The following is a 20363-nucleotide window of genomic DNA, read 5'->3' on the forward strand; positions in this document are numbered from 1 at the left end:
ATATATCATGATCTTTCAAACACGATGGGCTTGCCAAAGGATAAAATAAAAAGGGGAAAGGTGAAGATCACCTTCACTCAAGCGTAAAGTAAAAACATAAAGTAAAATATAGGCCCTTCGCAGAGGGAAGCAGAGGTTGTCATGTGCATTTAGGGTTGGATGCACAAAGTCTTAATGCAAAAGAAAGTCACTTTATATTTTCCCTTGTATGTGGACCTTTATTATGCAGTCCATCGCTTTCATTACTTCCACAACAAGATCGTATAAAGCTTATTTTCTCTGCACTAATAAGTCATACATATTTAGATAGCAATTTTTATTGCCTGCAACATGAGAACTTACTTGAAGGATCTTACTCAATCCATAGGTAGGATGGTGGACTCTCATGGCAAAACTGGGTTTAAGGATATTTGGAAGCACAAGTAGTATCTCTACTTGGTGCAAGGAATTTGGCTAGCATGAGAGGGAAAGGGAAGCTTAACATGTTTGGAAGGTCAATGAAAATATAGTTTAACTGAGATGTGAGAAAACATAAACCATTAGGTTGTCTTCCTTGTCCAAGATCAACTTTTTTAGCATGTCATACTTAATGAGTGCTTCACAATCATAAAAGATGTCCAAGATAATATATTTGTATGTGAACCTCTCTTTCCTTATTACTTCCTATTAATTGCAACGATGACCAAAACTATGTTTGTCAACTCTCAACAACTTTTATGCCTCATACTCTTTATATGTGAAGTCATTACTATCCATGTTATAAGCAGATGAAACATATATAAATTCAGATTAATGACATTCAATTCATTCCCCCATTTACTCATAGGATATACATGAAGCACATGAGTAAATGACAAACTACTCTAAAAGATATGAGTGAAGGACACTGAGTAGTCAAATAATTAACTACCCATGGGAGGGTTCCTTTTTTATTCAATATTTCAGATCCAATGATTTTATTCAAACAGCAAGTAAAATTGAAAATACGCTCCAAGCAAAACACATATCATGTGACGAATAAAAATATAGCTCCGAGTAAGGTATACCGATAGTTTTGAAGACGAAAGAGGGGATGCCTTCCGGGGCATCCCCAAGCTTAGGCGCTTGAGTCTTCCTTGAATATTACCTTGGGGTGCCTTGGGAATCCCCAAGCTTAGGGTCTTCCCACTCCTTATTCTCCTCCTATCGACATCTCACCCAAAACTTGAAAACTTCAACCACACAAAACTTAATGGAACTTCGTGAGATAGGTTAGTATGATAAAGAGTAAACCATTCACTTTGGTGCTGTAAAAGACAAGGTTCATAATTTTTTTCACACAATTCCTACTGTACCATATCATTTCTACAATTTATATTGCGAAATATAAGCCATAGAAACTAGAAAACAAGCAAACTATGCGATGAAAACAGAATCTGTCAGAAACAGAACAGTCTGTAATGATCTGAACAATAACCATATTTCTGCTACTCCAAAAATTATGAAATAAATTGGTGGACGTGAGTAATTTGTCTATTAATCTTCTGCAAAACGAATCCACTCAAAATCACTCTTCTGTAAAAAACGACAGCTAATCTCGTGAGCGCAAAGTTTCTGTTTTTTACAGCAAGATCACATTAACTCTCACCCAAGTCTTCCCAAAGGTCTTACTTGGCACTTTATGCAAACAAAAGCTATAAAGAATGATTACTACAGTAGCTTAATCATGTAGACACACAAAAAAAGTAAGAGTAAATATTGGTTTGTCTCCCAACAAGCGCTTTTCTTTAATGCCTTTTAGCTAGGCATGATGATTTCAATGATGCTCACATAAAAGATAAGAGTTGAAACACAAAAAGAGCATCATGAAGAATATGACTAGCACATTTAAATCTAACCCACTTCCTATGCCTAGGGATTTTGTGAGCACACACCTTATAGGAACAAGAATCAACTAGCATAGGAAGGCAAAACAAGTTTAACTTCAAAACTTTAAGCACATAGAGAGGAAACTTGATATTATGGCAACTCCTACAAACATATATTCCTCCCTCATAATAGTTTTCAGTAGCATCATGGATAACAACTCATACTAAATTGAAACCTTTTCCGAAATAGTGGAATACTAACTAAAGTTGACACTCTTCCAAATCCACTTCCATAAATATCACACTAAGATTCAACACCCCCCAAGATAGTGGGATCACTAATTCCTAAAGTTGACACTCTTCCAAAGCCACTTTAATTTATAGTATGATTCATACTACAAAATATATAAGTGAAGTTCATGGAGCATTCTACAATTAATATAGACTAACCAATGTCCAAGCTCAAAATATATAAGTGATGCACACGAAGCATTCTATAAAACCACACGCAAACGATTTAAGTGAAGCACAAAGAGCAATTCTATAATATCATACTTAAAAGATATAAGTGAAGCACATGAAGTATTATATAAATAAATGAATATCTATCTATACTAGCATGATTCTTAAAGAAAATAAAAAACACAAAGGACATAAATCGTGTGAACAAAACAAAAACTGAGGTATACCGATATCTGTTGAAGAAGAAAGATGGGATGCCAACCGGGGCATCCCCAAGCTTATATGCTTGAGTATCCTTTAAAATTGTTACTTGGGGTGCATTGGGCATCCCCAAGCTTGAACTCTTGTCTCTCTTTATTCTTCTCACATCGGTAACTCCTCGTTCTTCAAACACTTCATATTCACAAAAACTTAAACAAAAATTTTGTGAGATCCGTTAGTGTAATAAAGCAAACTACCACTTTAAGGTACTATAATTAACTTATTATTTATCTATATTGGTGTTAAACCTACTGTATTCCAACTTCTCTATGGTTCATACCCTTACATACTAGCCATAGATGCATCAAAATAAGCAAACAACACACGAAAGACAGAATCTGTCAAGAACAGGACAGTCTGTAGTAATATGGAAGTTTAGTAAACTTATGTAACTCCAAAAATTATGAAATAAATTTGATAATTTGAAAATTTTGTACATAAGTAATGTACAAAAAGTTTCAGACACATTTGAATTTCCAGTAAAAAAGCTAAATTCATGCACTAAAGCCAAAGTTTCTGTTTTTGTTCTGCACATAGTAAGCAAGCAATCTTATCATACTAAAACCAAAGCTTGGCACATTATTTGTATAATACAATGGATATATACAAGGGGATAATTATTTAAAGAGAAACTTTCACGAAAAAATCTACATTGTTTCCGTGAGCGTGAACACAAGTGCTCAAGGTCGACTCTCACTTCTTCAATGCATAACTTTCCAATCATTTCTCTTTTTGAAAAACTTTTTAGGCACGAGAGGCAAGTAAATATTTTTTGGTATTTTCATTCTTTTTAAAAAAATTAGTATGTTTCACCCACAACTAAACAGAAACAACAAGGAAAAACAAAATCTACTTAGTAAAGAAAGCAAACAAGCACACACGAGAATATCAACCCCACGCTATTGCTCCCCGGCAACGACGCCAGAAAAGAGCTTGATAATCCCCAAGTGCAGGGAATCATCGTAGCAATTCCCAAAGGTGGAAGTGATAAGTATGGAGTGTCGAACCCACAAGGAGCTAAAGGTAAGATCGATATTCTCTCAAGCCCTATCTGCCACTGATACGACTCTACGTGCACCGAGCGTTTGCTTCCAACTAGAAACAAGAAATAAAACTGTGTTGTGGGTATAAAGAGGATAACTTTGCATGATATCGGAGAGCTAAAATATGAAAGTAGGTGCTATTATCATAAAGTTAGAATATATTACTAAATATTATAAATAGCGAGTGTGGAATAATGGAGGATCGGTGTGCGGTATATTAACAAGACCATTAAGGATTATTAACAAGACCGGTAGTCGTCATTGCAATTTCATATGAGGGCGAGGCATAAGCTAACATACTTTCTCTACTTGGATCATATGCACTTATGATTAGAACTCTAGCAAGCGTACACAACTACTAAAGATCATTAAGGTAAAACACAACCATAGCATTAAAGCATCAAGTCCTCTTTATTCCCATACGCAACAAACCCCTTACTCGGGTTTGTGTTTCAGTCACTCACCAACCCACTATAAGCGAATCATGAACGTATTGCAACACCCTACAGCGGGAACCCCTCACGCTTGCGTGACACGGAGGGCACCATAGGACAGCACCAAGATAAAACATACAACTCATACCAATCTAGACCATCAATCAACCCAAGGACAAAAGATGTCTACTCAAAACATCATAGGATGGCAACACATCATTGAATCATAATATGCGGCATAAAACACCATGTTCAAGTAGGGATTACAGCGGGGTGCGGGAGAGTGGACCGCGTAAAAGAGATGAGGATGGTGATGATGATGGTGATGTTGATGAAGATGATCACCGCGGCGATGATTCCCCTCCCGATGGCACTCCGGTGCCACCAAGAGAGAGGAGGAGAGGTTCTCACCCTTGTGCTTCCTCCTCCATGGCTTTCCCCCTCTGGTCCTTGGCCTTCATGGTGATGAGGGCCCCTCCTAGATCCTCCTCCATGGCCTCCGGTGATGATGGCCCCTCCGACAGAGTGCCGGAGAGGGCCTAGATTGATTTCTCATGGCTATAGAGGCTTGCGGTGGCGGAACTTCCGATCCAGGTTATTTCTTGAAGGTTTCTGTATTTATAGGAATTTTTGGCGTAGGTTTCACGTCGGGGGGTCTCCGGGCTGTCCACGAGATAGGGGGGCACGCCCTAGGGGGGTGGGCTCGCCCCCCACCCTTGCGGGCAGCCCGTGAGTCTTCTGGCCCAACTCCGATGCTCCGTGGTCTTCTTTTGGTCCATAAAAAATCATCAAAAATTGGCACGTCAATTGGACTCCGTTTGGTATTCCTTTTTCTATAAAACTCAAAAACAAGGAGAAAACAGAAACTGGCACTGGGCTCTAGGTTAATAGGTTAGTCCCAAAAATCATATAAAATGGCATATAAATGCATATAAAACATCATAGATGGATAACATAATAGCATGAATACTTCATAAATTATAGATACGTTGGAGACGTATCACCTCGCAGTGTGCAATATAGCTACGCGATCCTATCATCTGTTCGAATTACACTTTCGTACGGTTGGCCTTGTTCTTTGAATAGTTCATCTACAAGAAGATAGATTTGTGTGGCACATGCATAAATAGGACTTCAACATGTGATCTGATCACATATATATAATGTACCTGATACTTTGGATTAGACTAGTGTTTAACAAGGCCCCTCCAGTCTTCATCCGATATATTTTCCACTGGAGATGTTTGGAAAAGTTCATTGTTAGCCTTGCCTTCAAAGTGAGTTTTCCTCAAGTTATACCAATACTGTCGCAGAGCAGACTTGAAAACATGGGTGCAAGCTTGTCTGGTTGCATCACCTTGGCTATCCAACTTGAACCTCATCTGTTGAAAATTATGGGAGTCTCATTATCAGCAACCTAGAAAGTATGGGACAGAGCAAGACGATATTACTAGTTTCCATACATAACCATACTTACAGATAAATGGTCGAGGAAGGTGTTGAACTGGGTTTCGTCTTTGTCATTCATGTACTGAATCCATGTTGGGAGGATACATACATGACACCTAACGGCAACCGCTGCCTCTGATACTAACTTGGCTGACTCTGTAGCATCACGTGGCCTTTTTAAACCTGCCTCAAAATGGATCTCCATTCTTCCTCCTCTAGATTTAGTTAACCTATCGAGTAATATCCCTGATGTTTGTTTCCTCTTGCGCCTAGGTGCTAGTCCAACAACAAACATAGGAAGTGTTAGTGTAGATCAAACTGTGAGACTACATATAAAGAAGCATGCAACTGTAACTTGACTCCAACAACTACCTTCTTGCTGTTGAAGCTCACAAGGTTCATTTGATATTGCCAACTCATCTTGTGTCAAGAGTGCTTGGGAAGTAGTGTCAGGTGGCAAGGGAGCTTTGGAACGTGCTGCTAGCTTAGTTGACGCAAGAGTAAGTCGTGCAGCTGGTAGTACTATGGTAGGTGTTGCAAGAACTAGGGTTGTCTCTACTTGTTTGGTGGCAGCTATTTGTTTCTGTTTGGCTTTTTTGCAGCTCGTGTAGCATGGGATGCCATGTTTGTAGAATTTTCCGCTGGACTTTGACCTTCTATTGCACCATCAATACCAGCAGAATCTATAGGATTCATCCGCTTCTCATTCCCTGCCATTCTGTCTTTCTTCCTCTTTCTCTGTGCCATGTTAAGTCAAGCCGACAAGAAAAACGAATAACAATTTAGTTCTTCAGAACAAACTGATGCGTGATGCATACGAACTGAACTTTGATGTTAGACAACCACATGATAGGAGGATGTAATATGTATGAAAAACAGGACGGAAGAGATAACCAGAACTATGATGTGTAAACTAAGAAGAAGACATTTCACCAAATTAGAAGCAATGCAATGAAAGGTAGACACCATATGAAAGATGCTACAAATATCGCTCTGCCAAGTTAATAGTGTCTCATCATAAATGGCGTTTAAACAAATGTGAAGCAGTACAAGAAAAAAATCATATGCAAGATGCAAACAACATCACACTACCATGTTAGAGGTCTCTCGTCATTAGTGCCATTGCATATTCATAGCATTGCATATTCACAACTTATGATGTGTAAACTAAGGAGAAGGCATTTCAACAAATTAGAAGCAATGAAAGCTAGACACCATATGAAAGATGCAACGAATATCACTCTACCAAGTTAAAACTGTCTCATCATAAGTGTCATTTGAACAAATTAGTAGTACAAGCTAGAAAAGAATGTGAGATGTAACCTATATCACACTCCAAAGTCAAACGTGTCTTATGATAAGTGATTGTTGCAGGTTACACAACAGTAGCAATTTGATGTAAGAACATGGTGTGATAGACAGATATTGTATGTTCTAGAAATAGGAACACGTGTCTTATTCAAGTATAATGTGTAAAGTAAGCAGATGTAATTCAACAAAATAGAAGCAATACAAGCTAGACATCACACATAACATGCAACCACACATAACATTGCCAAGTTAGAGGGAGCATCGGTGATGCTGCACTAGGGGAGATGTGCTCATCATAAACACAGCTTTGTTGGTGTCTATGCATGTGTTGTCTTGGAAATCATCTTGGGGGTGTGGAGGAGTAGAAACTGTAGAGGCCCTCTGTTTGGAAAGAGCACCTTTATCTGCTGCCTTGCTAACTTCCTTCCGCTTTATTGATTTTGAATTTTCAAGTAAAACCGACAAGAAAAAGCAATAAAATTGTCTCTTCAGAACTCATTCATGCATGATACGACAATCACTACTTTGATGTTAGGCAGACACATGATAGGAGGATGGAATATGTACGAAAAACAGGACTGCATGGCATGTTCACAACTGTTTGTGTAAACTAAGCAGAAACCATTCCAGCAAATAAGAAGCAATGCAAGCTAGACACTGTTGGGGAACGTAGCAGTAATTCAAAAAAATTCTACGCAACACCAAGATCAATCTATGGAGTAATCTAACAATGAGGGAAAGGGGAGTGCATCTACATACCCTTGTAGATCGCTAAGCGGAAGCGTTCAAGTGAACGGGGTTGATGGAGTCGTACTCATCGTGATCCAAATCACCGATGATCCTAGTGCCGAACGAACGGCACCTCCGTGTTAAACACACATGCAGCCCGGTGACGTCTCTCATGCCTTGATCCAGCAAGGAGAGAGGGAGAGGTTGGGGAAGACTCCATCCAGCAGCAGCACGACGGTGTGGTGGTGGTGGAGGAGCGTGGCAATCCTGCAGGGCTTCGCCAAGCACCGCGAGAGAGGAGGAGCACTTGGGAGAGGGGGAGGGCTGTGCCAGAACTTTGGGTGCGGCTGCCCTCCCACCCCTCCACTATTTATAGGTGGGGAGAGTGGGGGGCCGGGCCCCCTAGATCCCATCTAGGGTTGGGGGCGGTGGCCAAGGGGGGGAGGTGTGCCTCCCAAGTCAAGTGGAGGCCCTCCCCTTTAGTGTTTCCCCTCTCCCATGCGCATGGGCCTTGGGGGGGCTGGTGCCCCTGGCCCATGATGGCTAGGGCACCCCCTTACAGCCCATGCTGCTGTATTGGACGTGGTGGGACATTTTCCGGACCTCCGGACCCCTTCGGAATCCTCCGGAACCTTCCGGAAGCTTCCCGGTACAATACCGGAAAAAATGAACTTTTCCAGGAACCCGAACAACAACTTTCCATATATAAATCTTTACCTCCGGACCATTCCGGAACTCCTCATGACATCCGGGATCTCATCCGGGACTCCAAACAACATTCGGTAACCACATACAAACTTCCTTTATAACCCTAGCGTCATCGAACCTTAAGTGTGTAGACCCTACGGGTTCGGGAGACACGTAGACATGACCGAGACAACTCTCCGGCCAATAACCAACAGCGGGATCTGGATACCCATGTTGGCTCCCACATGTTCCACGATGATCTCATCGGATGAACCACGATGTCGAGGATTCGATCAATCCCGTATTCAATTCCCTTTGTCTAGCGGTATAGTACTTGCCCGAGATTCGATCGTCGGTATCCTGATACCTTGTTCAATCTCGTTACTGGCAAGTCTCTTTACTCTTTCTGTAACACATCATCCCGTGATCAACCCCTTGGTCACATTGTGCACATTATGATGATGTCCTACCGAGTGGGCCCAGAGATACCTCTCCATCACACGGAGTGACAAATCCCAGTCTCGATTCGTGCCAACCCAACGGACACTTTCGGAGATACCCGTAGTGTACCTTTATAGCCACCTAGTTACGTTGTGACGTTTGGTAGAACCAAAGCATTCCTACGGTATCCGGGAGTTGCACAATCTCATGGTCTAGGGAAATGATACTTGTCATTAGAAAAGCTTTAGCATACGAACTACACGATCTTTGTGCTAGGCTTAGGATTGGGTCTTGTCCATCACATCATTCTCCTAATGATGTGATCCCGTTATCAACGACATCCAATGTCCATGGTCAGGAAACCGTAACCATCTATTGATCAATGAGCTAGTCAACTAGAGGCTTACTAGGGACATGGTGTTGTCTATGTACCCACACATGTATCTTAGTTTCCTATCAATACAATTATAGCATGGATAATAAACGATTATCATGAACAAGGAAATATAATAATAACCAATTTATTATTGCCTCTAGGGCATATTTCCAACAGTCTCCCACTTGCACTAGAGTCAATAATCTAGTTCACATCGCCATGTGATTAACACTCACAGGTCACATCGCCATGTGACCAACATCCAAAGAGTTTACTAGTGTCACTAAACTAGTTCACATCATCATGTGATTAAGACTCAATGAGTTCTGGGGTTTGATCATGTTTTGCTTGTGAGAGAGGTTTTAGTCAACGTGTCTGCAACATTCAGATCCGTATGTACTTTGCAAATCTCTAGGTCATATTGTAAATGCTGCTTCCATGCAACACTTGGAGCTATTCCAAATGGTCGCTCCACTATATGTATCCAGTTTGCTACTCAGAGTCATTCGGATAGGTGTTAAAGCTTGCATCGAAACAACTCTTTACGTCAAACTCTTTATCACCTCCATAACCGAGAAACATATCCTTATTCCTCTAAGGATAATTTTGACCGCTATCTGGTGATCCACTCCTTGATCACCTTTGTACCCTCTTGCCAGGTATGTACCAAGGCACACATCAGGTGCGGTACACAGCATAGCATACTGTAGATCCTACGTCCAAAGCATAGGGGACAACCTTCGTCCTTTCTCTCTTTTCTGCCGTGGTTGAGCTTTAAGTCTTAACTTCCCACCTTACAACTCAGGCAAGAACTCCTTCTTTGACTGATCCATCTTGAACACCTTCAAGGTCACCTTAAGGTATATGCTCATTTGAAAGTATTATTAAGCATTTTGATCTATCTTATAGATCTTGATGCTCAATGTTCAAGCAGCTTAATCTAGGCTTTCTATTGATAAACACTTTTCAAACAACCCTATATGCTTTCTAGAAACTCTACATCATTTCTGATCAACAATATGTCAACAACATATACTCATCAGAAATTCTATAGTGCTCCCACTCACTTCTTTGGAAATACAAGTTTCTCATAAACTTTTGTATAAACCCAAGAACTTTGATCATCTTATCAAAGTGCATATTCCAACTCCGAGATGCTTACTCCAGTCCATGGAAGGATCGCTGGAGCCAGCATACCTTTTAGCATCCTTAGGATCGACAAAACCTTTCTTATTGTATCACATACAACCTTTCCTTACGAAAACTGGTAAGGAAACTCGTTTTGACATCCATCTGCCAGATTTCATAAATGCAGCTATTGCTAACATGATTCCGACGGACTTAAGCATCGCTACGGATGAGAAAAATCTCATCATAGTCAACTCCTTGAACTTGTGAAAAACTCTTCGCCACAAGTCGAGCTTCATAGACAGTGACATTACCGTCCACGTCCGTCTTCTTCTTAAAGATCCATTTATCTCAATGGCTTGCCGATCATCGGGCAAGTCCACCAAAGTCCATGCTTTGTTCTGATACATGGATCCTATCTCGGATTTCATGGCTTCTAACCATTTGTCGGAATATGGGCCCACCATCGCTTCTCCATAGCTCATAGGTTCATTGTTGTCTAGCAACATGACCTTCAAGACAGGATTACTGTACCACTCTGAAGTGGTACGCGTCCTTGTCACCCTACGAGGTACGGTTGTGACTTGATCCAAAACTTCATGATCACTATCATAAGCTTCTACTTCAATTGGTGTAGGCGCCACATGAACAACTTCCTATGCCCTGCTACACACTTGTTGAAGTGATGGTTCAATAACCTCATCAAGCCTCCACCATCCTCCCACTCAATTCTCGAGACAAACTTTTCCTCGAGAAAGGACCCGATTCCAGAAACAATCCCTATTGCTTTCGGATCTGAATTAGGAGGTATACCCAACTGTTTTGGGTGTCCTATGAAGATGCATTTTATCCGCTTTGGGTTCGAGCTTATCAACCTGAAACCTTTTCACATAAGCGTCGCATCCCCAAACTTTTAAGGAACGACAGCTTAGGTTTCTCCAAACCATAGTTCATACGGTGTCGTCTCAACGGAGTTACGTGGTGCCCTATTAAAGTGAGTGTGGTTGTCTCTAATGCCTGACCCATGAACGATAGTGGTAATTCAATAAGAGATATCATGGTACGCACCATATCCAATAGGGTGCAACTATGATGTTCGGACACACCATCACACTATGGTGCTCCAGGCGGTATTAATTGTGAAACAATTTCCACAATGTCTTAATTGCGTGCCAAAGCTCGTAACTCAGATACTCATCTCTATGATCATATCATAGACATTTTATCCTCTTGCCATGATGATCTTCAACTTCACTCTGAAATCATTTGAACCATTCAATATTTCAGACTTGTGTTTCATCAAGTAAATATACCCAGTATCTACTCAAATCATCCGTGAAGTAAGAACATAACGATATCCATTGCGTGCCTTAGTACTCATTGGACTGCACACATCAAAATGTATTACTTCCAACAAGTTGCTTTCTTGTTCCATTTTACAGAGGCTTTCAGTCATCTTGCCCATGTGGTATGATTTGCATGTCTCAAGTGATTCAAAATCAAGTGAGTCCAAAATGGTCCATTTGCATGGAGTTTCTTCATGCATATACACCAATAGACATGGTTCGCATGTCTCAAACTTTTCAAAAACGAGTAAGTCCAAAGATCCATCAACATGGAGCTTCTTCATGCGTTTTATACCAATATGACTTACATGGCAGTGCCACAAGTAGGTGGTACTATCATTACTATCTTATATCTTTTGGCATGAACATGTGTATCACTACGATCGAGATTCCATAAACCATTCATTTTAGGTGCAAGACCATTGAAGGTATTATTTAAATAAACAGAGTAACCATTATTCTCCTTAAATGAATAACCGTATTGCGATAGACATAATCCAATCATGTCTATGCTCAACGCAAACACCAAATAACAATTATTTAGGTTTAACACCAATCTCGATGGCAAAGTAGCGTGCAATGCTTGATCATATCAAGCTTGGAAACACTTCCAACACATATCGTCAGCTCACCTTTAACTAGTCTTCGTTTATTCCGTAGCTTTTATTTCGGGTTACTAACACTTAGCAACCGAACTGGTATCTAATACCCTGGTGCTACTAGGAGTACTAGTAAAGTACACATTAACATAATGTATATCCAATATACTTCTATCGACCTTGCCAGCCTTCTCATCTAACAAGTATCTAGGGTAATTCTGCTCTAGTGGATGTTCCCCTTATTACAGAAGCACTTAGTCTCGGGTTTGGGTTCAACCTTTCCCTTGCCCTTCTTGAAACTAGTGGTTTCACTAACCATCAACAATTGATGCTCCTTCTTGATTTCTACTTTCGCGGTGTCAAACATCGCGAATATTTCATGGATCATCACATCTATCCCTGATATGTTATAGTTCATCACGAAGCTCTAGCAGCTTGGTGGCAATGACTTTGGAGAAACATCACTATCTCATCTGGAAGATCAACTCCCACTCATTCAAGTGATTGTTGTACTCAGAGAATCTCAGCACAAGCTCAACGATTGAGCTTTTCTCCCTTAGTTTGCAGGCTAAGAAAATCGTCGGAGGTCTTATGCCTCTTGACGTGGGCACGAGACTGAAATCCCAATTTCAGCCCTCGAAACACCTCATATGTTTCGCGACGTTCCGAAATCATCTTCGGTGCCTCAACTCTAAACTGTTTAACATTACTTCACATAGTTATTAAAACGTGTGTGTTAGATGTTCTCAACATCCACAGACGACGTTCGAGGTTCAGCACACTGAGCGGTGCATTAAGGACATAAGCCTTCTACGAAGCAACAAGGACAATCCTCAGTATACGGACCTAGTCTGCATAATCGCTACTATCAACTTTCAACTAATTTTTTTTCTCTAGGAACATATCTAAACAGTAGAACTAAAGCGCGAGCTTACGACATAATTTGCAAAGATCTTTTGACTATGTTCAGGATAATTAAGTTCATCTTATGAACTCCCACTCAGATAGACATCCCTCTAGTCATCTAAGTGATTACATGATCCGAGTCAACTAGGCCGTGTCCGATCATCACGTGAGATGGACTAGTCAACATAGGTGAACATCTTCATGTTGATCGTATCTTCCATACGACTCATGCTCGACCTTTCGGTCTTCCGTGTTCCGAGGCCATGTCTATACATGCTAGGCTCGTCAACTCAACCTAAGTGTATTGCGTGTGTAAATCTGGCTTACACTTGTTGTATTCGAACGTTAGGATCTATCACACCCGATCATCACGTGGTGCTTCGAAACAACGAACTTTCGCAACGATGCACAGTTAGGGAGAACACTTTCTTGAAATTATTGAGAGGGATCATCTTATTTACTACCGTTGTTCTAAGCAAATAAGATGCATAAACATGATAAACATCACATGCAATCAAAAAGTGACATGATATGGCCAATATCATTTTGCTCCTTTTGATCTCCATCTTCGGGGCTCCATGATCATCATCGTCACCGGCATGACACCATGATCTCCATCATCGTGTCTCCATGAAGTTGTCTCGCCAACTAGTACTTCTACTACTATGGCTAATGGTTTAGCAATAAAGTAAAGTAATTACATGGCGTTGTTCAATGACACGCATGTCATACAATAAATTAAGACAACTCCTATGGCTCCTGCCGGTTGTCATACTCATCGATATGCAAGTCGTGATTCCTATTACAAGAACATGATCAATCTCATACATCACATATCATTCATCACATTCTTTTGGCCATATGACATCACATAGCATACCCTGCAAAAACAAGTTAGATGTCCTCTAATTGTTGTTTGCATGTTTTACGTGGCTGCTATGGGTTTCTGCAAGAACGTTTGTTACCTACGCAAAAACCACAACGTGATATGTCAACAGCTATTTAGCCTTAATAAGGACCCTTTTCATCGAATCCGCTCCAACTAAATTGGGAGAGGCAGACACCCGCTAGCCACCTTATGCAACTAGTGCATGTCAGTCGGTGGAACCTGTCTCACGTAAGCATACGTGTAAGGTCGGTCCGGGCCGCTTCATCCCATGATGCCGCCGAAGCAAGATAAGACTAGTATTGGCAAGAAAATCGACAACATCTACGCCCACAAGAAGTTTGTGTTCTACTCGTGCATAGGAACTACGCATAGACCTAGCTCATGATGCCACTGTTGGGGAACGTAGCAGAAATTCAAAAAAATTCTATGCAACACCAAGATCAATCTATGGAGTAATCTAGCAACGAGGGAAAGGGGAGTGCATCTACATACCCTTGTAGATCGCTAAGCAGAAGCGTTCAAGTGAGCGGGGTTGATGGAGTCGTACTCGTCGTGATCCAAATCACCGATGATCCTAGTGCCGAACGGACGGCACCTCCACATTCAACACACATGCAGCCCGGTGACGTCTCCCATGCCTTGATCCAGCAAGGAGAGAGGGAGAGGTTGGGGAAGACTCCGTCCAACAGCAGGACGACGGCGTGGTGGTGGTGGAGGAGCGTGGCAATCCTGCAGGGCTTCTCCAAGCACCGCGAGAGAGGAGGAGCACTTGGGAGAGGGGGAGGGCTGCGCCAGAACTTTGGGTGCGGCTGCCCTCCCACCCCTCCACTATTTATAGGTGGGGAGAGAGGGGGCCGGCCCCCCTAGATCCCATCTAGGGTTGGGGGCCGCGGCCAAGGGGGGGAGGAGTGCCTCCCAAGTCAAGTGGAGGCCCTCCCCTTTAGGGTTTCCCCTCTCCCATGCGCATGGGCCATGGGGGGGGCTGGTGCCCCTGAACCATTAAGGCTAGGGCGCCCCCTTACAGCCCATGCTACTGTATTGGACGTGGTGGAACATTTTCCGGACCTCTGGACCCCTCCGGAATGCTCCGGAACCTTCTGGAAGCTTCCCGGTACAACACCGGAAAAAACCGAACTTTTCCCCGAACCCGAACAACAACTTTCCATATATAAATCTTTACCTCTGGACCATTTCGGAACTCCTCGTGACTTCCGGGATCTCATCCGGACTCCGAACAACATTCAGTAACCACATACAAACTTCCTTTATAACCCTAGCGTCATCGAACCTTAAGTGTGTAGACCCTACGGGTTCGGGAGACACGTAGACATGACCGAGACAACTCTCCGGCCAATAACCAACAGCGGGATCTGGATACCCATGTTGGCTCCCACATGTTCCACGATGATCTCATCGGATGAACCACGATGTCGAGGATTCGATCAATCCCGTATTCAATTCCCTTTGTCTAGCAGTATAGTACTTGCCCGAGATTCGATCGTCGGTATCCTGATACCTTGTTCAATCTCGTTACTGGCAAGTCTCTTTACTCTTTCTGTAACACATCATCCCGTGATCAACCCCTTGTTCACATTGTGCACATTATGATGATGTCCTACCGAGTGGGCCCAGAGATACCTCTCCATCACACGGAGTGACAAATCCCAGTCTCGATTCGTGCCAACCCAACAGACACTTTCGGAGATACCCGTAGTGTACCTTTATAGCCACCCAGTTACGTTGTGACGTTTGGTACACCCAAAGAATTCCTATGATATCCGGGAGTTGCACAATCTCATGGTCTAAGGAAATGATACTTGACATTAGAAAAGCTTTAGCATACGAACTACACGATCTTTGTGCTAGGCTTAGGATTGGGTCTTGCCCATCACATCATTCTCCTAATGATGTGATCCCGTTATCAACGACATCCAATGTCTATGGTCAGGAAACCGTAACCATCTATTGATCAACGAGATAGTCAACTAGAGGCTTACTAGGGACATGGTGTTGTCTATGTACCCACACATGTATCTGAGTTTCCTATCAATACAATTATAGCATTGATAATAAACGATTATCATGAACAAGGAAATATAATAATAACCAATTTATTATTGCCTCTAGGGCATATTTCCAACACACACCACATGAAAGATGCAACCAATATGACTCTGCCAAGTTAAAAGTGTTCCATCATAAATGGAATTTCAACAAATTAGAAGCAGCGCATGCTATAAATCATATGAAAGATGCAACGAATATCGCACTGCATATACTAAAGGTGTCTCGTCATATTGATTGATGCGGGATACAAAAAAACAATAGTTTTATGTAAGGACATGCTTAATAAAGAGATGTACTATGTACTAAATACAGGAAGGCATGTCACATTAACAGGTATAATGTATAAGCTAAGCAGACTAGCACATGCAGTTTAAATAGATTGGAAGAATTACAATCTAGACACCATATGCAACATGCAACCACATATCACGCTGCCAAGTTAGAGCAAGCACCTGCGATGCTAGTGTAGGGGAAATGCTGTAATCAACTACAGAGCTACGTTCACTGTCTTCATCTAGCATTTCTGTTTCTTGAGAATCATGTCGGGAGGCTGATACTGCATTCTTTAAATGAGGAGTAGTCCCCTTGCCTACCTGCCTCATCATAAGTGATTGATGAGGGATACACAAGAACATTAGTTTGATGTAAGAACATGGTTAATACACAGATGTATTAGTATGTACCAGAAACAGAAAGGCATGTCATATTCAAAGGTATAATGTGTAAGGTAAGCAGATGCAATTTAACCAAATTAGAAGCAATACAAGCTAGACATCCGGCTGGAGTGGTGAGCATGATCATCTAGGACCTGAGAGCCTGGTGGGAGGCGGGCTGCTTCGCCACCATCGCAGCTTTTTAGTTGGCTTCCAGGTGATGCCTATCTTTGCTGGGCTTGTCACTGGCTCGGCCAGTGCCCTGACTAGCTATTTGTCTTCTGGTGCTCACGGGATGGTGGTTCATGTTAAAAAGTATCTTTCCTTATCTTAGACCGACTTCGGCCTTTCGAATACAAGCTAGACACCATATGGAACATGCAACCACATATGACACCTCGAATTTAAAGCAAGCACCTAGGATGGTGGTTCATTGCGAGCGAGGTCATCAACTCTAGAGCTACGTTTACCGTCTCCATCTGCTGACATTGCACCATTTATAGCGCTGTAACATGTCGTGCATACCCGTGAAGAAAGCTGGCGCGACTTCTCTCTTTTTTTGCTGCTTCTCTTTCGGCAGACTCTGAAATACCCTTGCATAAGAACACAATAGTGAGAGTATGGGTGAAGTGTGTGCAGAACTAGTGCACTGTAAAAGTAGCAGATAGCAGGTGGCTGAAAAATAAATGACAGGAGACATATGATAGCTCTACAACATTGCATGGCAAACAAAATTAGATTCTACTCCGTATGATTTTGTAATATATGAGCACAGGAAATGCAGGTACTCCTCCAGCATGCCACCACATCTGGTCATATCTAAGATAACAGTTGACTGAAAATAAATAGGTCAGTCGATTTTTTTAATGAACCGTCCGATCTATAAGGAACAGGCAGATGGCCTTCGTCTACCTCCGGCCAGTCACTGTTGACGATCTTTCTTGAACCGCCAGCGACCACCGGCCCAGACCCCTGCCTCCGCAGCCCCGCCCTCCCCTCGACCACACACCACCCGCCGTGCTTGGCAGTGCCCCTGGCCATCCCTTTAATCCCGGCCGACCTCCAGATCGGGTGCCAGTAGCTCTAGGCCGCAGACGTACCTAAGATAAACACCAAGGCGCTGCTTCCCCGGTGTAATAGGCATACTAGCGCCTGTTACACCGGGGAATGCTTCCGTTAATTGGGAATCAACTGGCCAGAAATTGAAATTCAGGGGGGCGACGGACCTCTAGCTAAGGTGAAATAGTATATGAGGAGAAACCTTGTGCATCGCGAGTTACTAGGAACATCTAGTACCAAGAAGAAGCGGTCAACTAGTGTGTTCTATGGGATGAATACCATGCAAGCAGAGACGTAAGATTTGCATGAATAAGGGAAGAGGAGTACCTTTTTCGGTTGCCGGTGTGGTCACCTCCACATGTCGCGCCGATCTTGTTCTTTTTACCGGGGAAGCCGATGTTATGGAGGGTTCAGGCTTGGACGAACCCATGGCCAAATTGTTGATTGTGTTGTCGTGGCCGTATGTCGGCGGACGGGAAGCAGATCCGAGGCGGCGAAGGACGGTGTAGCGGGAACAGCTCCGGTGCGGTGGAGGGTGGCGAAGTTGGAGCGGCAGCGGTGAGGCGCAGGACAGCATGGTTGAATTGGCTTGGGCATGGATGGCTCGGCCTCGGCTTCAACTACTAGCCGTGGAGGGCGTTGCGGTTGAGGTTGTGGTGGACGACGACGTTGGGGTATCGGCTCCGGCGTGATGGAGGAGGGCGGCGGTTGATGGGTGGGATGGGTGGTGGACGGAGGACGCCGGGGTTTCGTGGCTGGTGAAGAGGTAGTTTTGGCGCCCACGGAGTACGAATGGGGAATCAGACGGGTGGGGGGAACCATGTTTCGGTCTGGGACGCACTTGTTTTTGGCTTTTTTGAACAGAAGATGGGACGCGCTTGTTTGAAATTTGGGTAAAGTACAAACTTTGCCCCCCTCTTAAATTTCATACCTACTGCGGGTCAAGGGTAGGATGGTAATCCCAGGTGTCCCAAATAGTCGGCGGGAGCGATTTCGGCCGCGCGCATGTGTGCTTAGGCGGCCAATGTGTATGAATGTTTTTCGAAGGCGGTTACGTGGCGTCTAGATGAAGCTACAAACCTACCCCGGTTTAGACCTTTGGACGTCGGGCCGGTAGGTTTCACGGGTCGGAGTTATTAGAAAAATAATTTCCTTGTACTACCAAACATAGGTCTCACGCGGTTTCGGGCGAGTAGAGGCTCTTTTTGCGCTTCGTTCGAAATTTTGAAACACAAGCATTCACGTTTAGAGTACTCTTGAACTATGAGGATTGACCTAAATAGACAACATTATATTTGACCGTGTATGTTTGAAAACCTCATTAAATTATCCGCTTCTTTTTGAAATTTTGACACTTGAAAATCCTATAACTACGATTATTTTGGAATGGAGGAGCTAAATTTGAATCTATTTTGTACACGACTACATATCCTATTATGTACAAAATCATAGCAAAGATTGGTGCCCCCAAAATTTAGGTATGGTTTACAAATGCCATGATATCAAATTCAAATAATTGAATGGACTTCATGTTGAATTTGATTTTTTTTAACCACCTTAAGTTGAATTCAAATGTATGCTAGTTCATAGGTAGCTATTTATAATGTTCATTGTGTAACTTTCGTATGTATAATGTGCTTTACACACAAAACATGAACTATACTCACGTCTATATTCTATTTCTAGAGCGATGCATTGTCTGGAGTTCAAAATACTAACTATGTGGATCAATTATGTCGAATAATAACATAGACATGCTCAAATTCGATAGAATCTCGATGTCTGATGGATCAATGACCGCTCCTTACGCGAATTGCAAATATCATGATCCCGTCCTAATATTTGGATACAATTTATATCTTTCAGCAATGTGTACAGCAGTCTTTTATGTGTAGTTTCACTCTCCATCGGTGTTCTCTCAAACATGTTCACACACTCTCTCCCGAGGTGTCTTTCTCACACATATGCTCTAGATATAACCCTCCCTCCCTCTTGTAACCATTTACAACTGTTTTCACTAACCTTTATCACAAGCAATCTTCCTCTCGCAAACATACACATGCAAAAACGCATCCACCCTTTCTATATATATGGACCTGGCTACGTGTCTCATGTACGCACATTATCTTTAGGCTTGTCTCTCACGCATTGTCTCACACCTCTCTTCCTAATCGACGAGTATGATTCTAGCAGAGCATTCTGTAGGATGCCCCTTAAAGTTAGGTTGGATGATTAGTAATATCAGAGATAAAGGGGTTACCTTAGTACGAGAACCTAGGGTTATAAATCCTAGCCGACTTTGTCGGTGGACACAGAGTCCTTCACAATTCTGCTATCTTTGTCTTGTACGACTGGTCATCCATGAGTCTTCCTAAATGCGTCACGGGCAGACCAATGTGGCGCGGGACGGAACCGAATGAAGGGCCTCACCTCGACCCACCGGACCTCACGCAGTGACACACCCTCTGCCCCCATGTCTCATTATCTTCTCACACCCATACATACCAACACAAACACCACACACACAGAAAATTTCTCCTGGTGCCTCTATTCCCTCCCTCCTTGCATTTACACACTCAAGGGAATGGAATCTCTTGTCGTGACGTCATATTCATCTCTCTCTCTAGACCACTCTCATTTTTCATGCTATCTCTCCCCCCCCCACCCCCCCACCCC

The sequence above is a fragment of the Triticum dicoccoides genome, chromosome 6B (genome assembly GCF_002162155.2).
Source record: "Triticum dicoccoides isolate Atlit2015 ecotype Zavitan chromosome 6B, WEW_v2.0, whole genome shotgun sequence".
NCBI classification, from domain to species: Eukaryota; Viridiplantae; Streptophyta; class Magnoliopsida; order Poales; family Poaceae; genus Triticum; species Triticum dicoccoides.